At 41.2% G+C, this 5,986-nt stretch overlaps 1 pseudogene; it reads left to right on the top strand.

Moving 5' to 3' along the window:
- The first annotated feature begins 258 nt into the window (after positions 1–258).
- LOC102502510 (nuclear fragile X mental retardation-interacting protein 2-like) overlaps positions 259–5,986 on the top strand; it is a 21,582-nt pseudogene continuing 15,854 nt past the window's right edge.

The following is a 5,986-nucleotide window of genomic DNA, read 5'->3' as shown; positions in this document are numbered from 1 at the left end:
ATCCTCTCCGGCTTGACGTCAGGGAAACTGAAACCCAGACGGCCAGTTTATCCTTGTCCAGAAAACAGCAAGAGGTGAAAGTTAGAAACCTACAAGAGCAGCCATGGGGCTGGGGGTGCGTGGAGATGAAAAGCAATATGCCAATGAAATCATGGGAGTTCACTCCAGAGAACGAGGAGTGCCTTTCATTTCTTCTTCATGTTGTCTTGTATTCTTTAAATAGTAAGTGAGCTCAGATCCTGACGGTGCAGAGCCCGCAGCCTCAGCCAGGGAGTCCCAGCTACTTTTAATGGAGGAGAAGCCTGGCCAGCCCCAGCCTCAACACCATCACAGCCACCACCATCCGTACCATCATCCCCAACTGCAACGGTCGCACCACCACCACCATTAATATTTCTACCACCACAGCCACAACCTCCACCACCACCACTGTCACCAGCAGCCTCACCAATACCTGCAGCATGGAGCCTGCAGCATGGAGCCTGCAGCATGGAGCCAGGGGTAGTCCCAAGGCCCAGCCAAAGCTGAAACAGGGGCAGAAACACGCCCTCCAGCAGCACCGGAAAACGCCAAAGAAGAAAACAGGCTAGAGTGAACTAAAAGGGAGTGCTAGAGAAAGAAATAATCTTCAAAGAGCCTGGGTCCTGATGAAGTAACCAACCCTATTTCAAGGGTCCTCAATGGCAACCAGCAAGTTGTAGACACTAGCCTGAAGCAGACTGTAAAGACCAGCACCTTTGGGAAAGCAGGAATTAAAACCAAGAATTTTATTCAGAAAAACAGTATGGACAAAAAGAATGGGAAGTCTTATGAAAGTAAATCTGGAGAGAACCAGTCTGTAGATAAGACTGATTCTGTATCAATTCCAAATGGTGTCGTGACAAATAATTCTAGCTATATTACTAATGGTTATATAGGCAAAGGAGCAGATAATGATGGTAGTGGATCTGAGAGTGGATATACCACTCCTAAAAAGAGGAAAGCTAGGCGCAATAGTACTAAGGGTTGTGAAAACCTTAATTTAGTGCAGGACAAAATAATGCCACAAGAGACCAGTGTCCCAACCTTAAAACAGGGACTTGAAACTTTCAAGCCTGACTACAGTGAAAAGGGAAACCGAGTAGATGGTTCAAAGCCTATTTGGAAGTATGAAACTGGTCCTGGAGGAACAAGTCGAGGAAAATCTGCTATGGGTGATATGCTTCGGAAAAGTTCGGATATTAAACCTGGTGTGAGCAGCAAAAAGTTTGATGATCGGCCCAAAGGAAAACATGCTTCAGCTGTTTCCTCCAAAGAGGACTCGTGGACCCTATTTAAACCACCTCCAGTTTTTCCAGTGGACAATAGCAGTGCTAAAATAGTTCCTAAAATAAGTTATGCAAGCAAAGTTAAGGAAAACCTCAACAAAACTATACAGAACTCTTCTGTGTCACCATCTTCATCTTCATCCTCTTCATCATCTACTGGAGAAACTCAGACCCAATCTTCAAGTCGGTTAACCCAGGTCCCTATGTCAGCGCTGAAATCTGTTACTTCTGCCAACTTCTCTAATGGGCCTGTTTTAGCAGGGACTGATGCAAGTGTGTATCCTCCGGGGGGTCAGCCACTGCTAACTACTGCTGCTAGTACTCTGACACCTATCTCATCTGGGGCTGATTCAGTTCTTCAGGACATGAGTTTAACTTCAGCAGCTGTTGAACAAATTAAGTCTAGCCTTTTTATCTACCCTTCAAATATGCAAACTGTGCTTTTAAGCACAGCACAAGTGGATCTGCCCTCTCAAACAGATCAGCAGAATCTGGGAGATATCTTCCAGAATCAGTGGGGTTTATCATTCATAAATGAACCCAGTGCTGGCCCTGAGACTGTTATTGGAAAGTCATCAGATCATAAAGTGATGGAGGTGACATTTCAAGGAGAATATCCTGCCACTTTGGTTTCACAGGGTGCTGAAATAATCCCCTCAGGAACTGAGCATCCTGTGTTTCCCAAGGCTTATGAGCTGGAGAAACGGACTAGTCCTCAAGTTCTGGGTAGCATTCTAAAATCTGGGACTACTGGTGAAAGTGGAGCCTTATCCTTGGAACCCAGTCATATAGGTGACCTGCAGAAAGCAGACACCAATAGTCAAGGTGCTTTAGTGTTTCTCTCAAAGGACTACGAGATAGAAAATCAAAATCCTCTGGTCTCTCCTACGAACACTTTGTTAGGCTCCGCCAAAGAACAGAGATACCAGAGAGGCCTAGAAAGGAACGATAGCTGGGGTTCTTTTGACCTGAGGGCTGCTATTGTATATCACACTAAAGGTAACTCATTTGTTTCCTATACAAAAATTCCTGTTGACCAATGTAATATATATTTATTAGTTTGTATATTGAGAATGAATTTTGGAAATTCTGTGAGATTCCTTAGGAATTCAGGGCATAATTGAGAAAGTGGATAAGCAGCTAGCATCAAACTGACTTAGGGTTTTTGGAAATAGTATGAAGTTTAGACAGAATGTTCACTTTTCCAAATTCAAGCATTTTTTTTTAAAAAGTTTTTACTATAGGGTGTTTGTGTCTGCCAGAGGAACAGGAGGAAATTGAAAACAAAACCAAAAACAACTCACAGGGAAGATGGCTACCCTATAGTTCCTTCTCCATTCTCCTGTTGAGATTTTGGGCATGTATGTACATGTGCCTGGCATAATTTTCAAATTGCTGGTTCTGGGACTTGAGCTGCACATTCAGCCTTGTGGAATCCAGCCCCCTTAACCACTGGCTGACCCTAAAAGCATTTCTTTTTATAGAGACAGATATAATTGACCTTCTAACTAGTTCAAAGAATAAAGAGGTGGGGGAAACTTTCCCTAAAGGGCTGATGTTACATTTTCTCCTGAGTTCTTGTTTTAAAAAAAAGATTTATTTAATTATTATTATTTAAATTTCCTGTAAGGTACATGTGCTCACAAGAGAAAGAGAAAGTGAATAAGTAAGCCACCAGGTCCGGGACTCAGTGAGAGTCTAGCACCTTAACCAGAACACCAATTTCTGGCTTCTCACCTGAGTACTTTTAGGAGTTCAAGATTTTTTATTTATTTATTTTTTTTGCCATAGGGCAATTAGTTCTTCAGAAACCAAAGGAAAGTGAGAAATCACCCCCCAGGGGTGAGAGGTGGGCACATTCCAATCCCTTCTCCATTCTCTGATTTTTGTGTAGATAAGTATGCATATACATCTATGCATATGTACCTGTATGGTGCATATGCGCCAGGCAAGTTTTTCCAAACTTCATATGTGGGCTCCCTGCACAGGGGCCAGTGTGGAATCCAGCTGCCTTAACCATCATGCCCCCTGCGGGCCCCAGTTTATTATTTTTAAGAATTATATTTAATTTTATTTATTATTTTTTAATTTCACCAGAGAGAGAGGGAGAGTGAGAAAACAAGCCATCAGGTCTGGAACTCAAAACAGTGCTTGCCCCTGTCGGAGTCCAGCACTTCAACCACCATGCCACCTGCTAGCCCAGATGTTTCTTGCTTTTTCTGTCATGTGCTTTTTATTAGTGAGCTCATTTAATAGTTTTAATTTGTCTGAAATTAGTAAGAACAGCATTTTTGAGGAATCTGAGAATGCGGAGTGTTAAAGAATTTGTTCTCTTTTTTTAATTATTTAAAAATATTTATTTAATTCCATTTGTTATTATTTTTTAATTTGACCAGAGAGAGAAAGGGAGAGAGAGAACCAAGATGGGCCACTTGGAAATTCAGCACCTTTAACCACCACTGCCACTTGCTGGCCCCAAGAATTTGTTCTCTTACTAGGTGGAATAAGAGTGAATGGTAACTAAAAAGTAGACAAACCACAATGGCAAGCAAGATTAGCATTACAGAGACCAGGCTCTTGGGAGTTTACACTTCCTTTATAGCTCCAAAGGTATGTTAAAAGGGAACCAGATGTCTTTAAGTTACCTGAAAATAATGCTTGTAGAATATGGTTTATTTCTATCTTAAAGGAAAATTTACTGTATGGCATAACTAAATCCTTAGAACAAATGTTTAATGAATTGTGTTTAGAATCTTTTGCTTTTGGGAACAGTGGTTTTCAGTTTTTCCACTACTTCACCTTGATCCCTCTCCTTGCCTAACAAAAATCCATATTCCATGCTTACGTGCATACACCTAATTGCCATTTTTTAACAGTAGCTCATTTAGGCAGTGACTTGGAATTGTAGTGAAGGGGAAGCATATCAGATTGTGTGTATGAGGTATTCTCCCTGAAAGAAATCATTGCCTCAGAGATGAAGAACAAAGTCATTTATGTCACTTATTTTAAAAATAATTGCCAGAGGTTATGTGTGCCCACCAGAAAAGAGAGAAAAATAGAAAAAGAATCCCTCAATGGGGTGTGGGCACCCTATGGTCCTTTTTCCTGAATTTTTCCTTCCTATTGTGGTTCTGGGTACACATACACACATACCATGTGTGTTTTTCAAGCCTCTTGGGGGCCAGGATTCAAACCAACGTCAGCTATGTGGTATCCAGCTCAAAATGTATAGCACTTAATGCTACTCAACACAGCTGGCCCTATTTATGTGACTTTTAAGTAAATTACCTAGTCTGCATACCTTTCCTTCCTGCAAGCTGGAAGACATGTACAATCAACATGTTCTTTTTAATGTTACTATCTATCCTTTAAAAAAATTGTGAGTGGGACCAGCAGTTAGTGGAATGGCTATGTTGCTGGACTTCCCTGTAGTTGACCGCGGTTTAAGTCCTGGACCCAGTGGCTTAAAAACTCACGCCGGGCGCGTGTGTGGGCGCATGTGCGTGCGTGCCCAAGATCCCAAGAGGAGAGTGGAGGAGAAGGGATTGCAGCCTGTCCATCCCCCACTGGGGAGTGATTTCTCACTTTCTGTCTCTGTCTGGCAAGCGCACGCGCCCTATAGCAAAAACCTCTCAAAAAAAAAAAAAAATCGAGGTAAGGGGCCAGCTGCAGTAGCACAATGGTAATGCAATCTCTGTGATGCATTACCCGGGTCTCTCTACCCGGGTAGAGAGGTCTCAAGGTCTCCCTGTACGTGTTGGTTTGTGTGTGCGCATCATTTAGGCTGGCTGGGATGGATCTTGATGTAAAGACCCTGTTGTGAATACCTATTTCTCTCCATCAGTATTTCTACTTCTCTCATGAAAAGAAACTTTAAAAAAATACTAGTAGGTAGTAAAATTGCCTTAAGGAAGTTTAAGAAACAGGAATCCTGGAATATAAAATTTGCCTGTCATCACTCTTGCTCTGCTCTTTGAAAGTAATTATGAGTTAACCAAAGGAAATTAGAACAAATAGAAAAGCTTTTGGTTAGACAGGTTGATAAGTTAAATTTTGCTTGGAGCTGACAGGTGGCATGGTGGTTAAGGTGCTGGATTACCACATGGCCAACTGGTTTGAGTTCTAGAACTTGTGGCCTGCGTTCTCATTTTCCCTCTTTCTCTGTTCAAATTTAAAATAATAGGGGCCAGCAGGTGGCATGGTGGTTAAGGTATTGGACACTCCCACATGGCTGACCATGGTTCAAGTCCTGGACCTGGTGGCTTGCTTTCTCACTTCCTCTCTTTCTCCCTCTCTGTGTCTCCCTCTGTCAAATTAAAAATAAATGAATGAATAAATAAAATTTAATAAATTTTTTAAAATTTAAAATAATAATGATGATGAATAAAATTAGTTCTTTTAAAAATTTAGTTTTGACAGGAGTTAGGTAGATTTGGTGTCATTTTCTATGATGTCTTCCAGAAGCCATTACTGGAAAAGGTTTACCTAAAGTATTTTGTACTAGTGGTCATTGTGTGAGCCTGAGTAGATACCTGATGATTTTATGTTCTCACCACCTCCACAAAAGTTATGGGGTATGTTGTTCCATTAGGTGATTTGTGTTTTATGTATATGTGTATATATATATATATATATATATATATATATATTGTATAAAATTGCAGGTTTTTATAAATGGA

This window comes from Tupaia chinensis, unplaced genomic scaffold (assembly GCF_000334495.1).
Source record: "Tupaia chinensis unplaced genomic scaffold, TupChi_1.0 Scaffold143921_1, whole genome shotgun sequence".
Taxonomy (NCBI): domain Eukaryota; kingdom Metazoa; phylum Chordata; class Mammalia; order Scandentia; family Tupaiidae; genus Tupaia; species Tupaia belangeri.
This window is presented reverse-complemented; position numbering and strand designations above follow the sequence as displayed.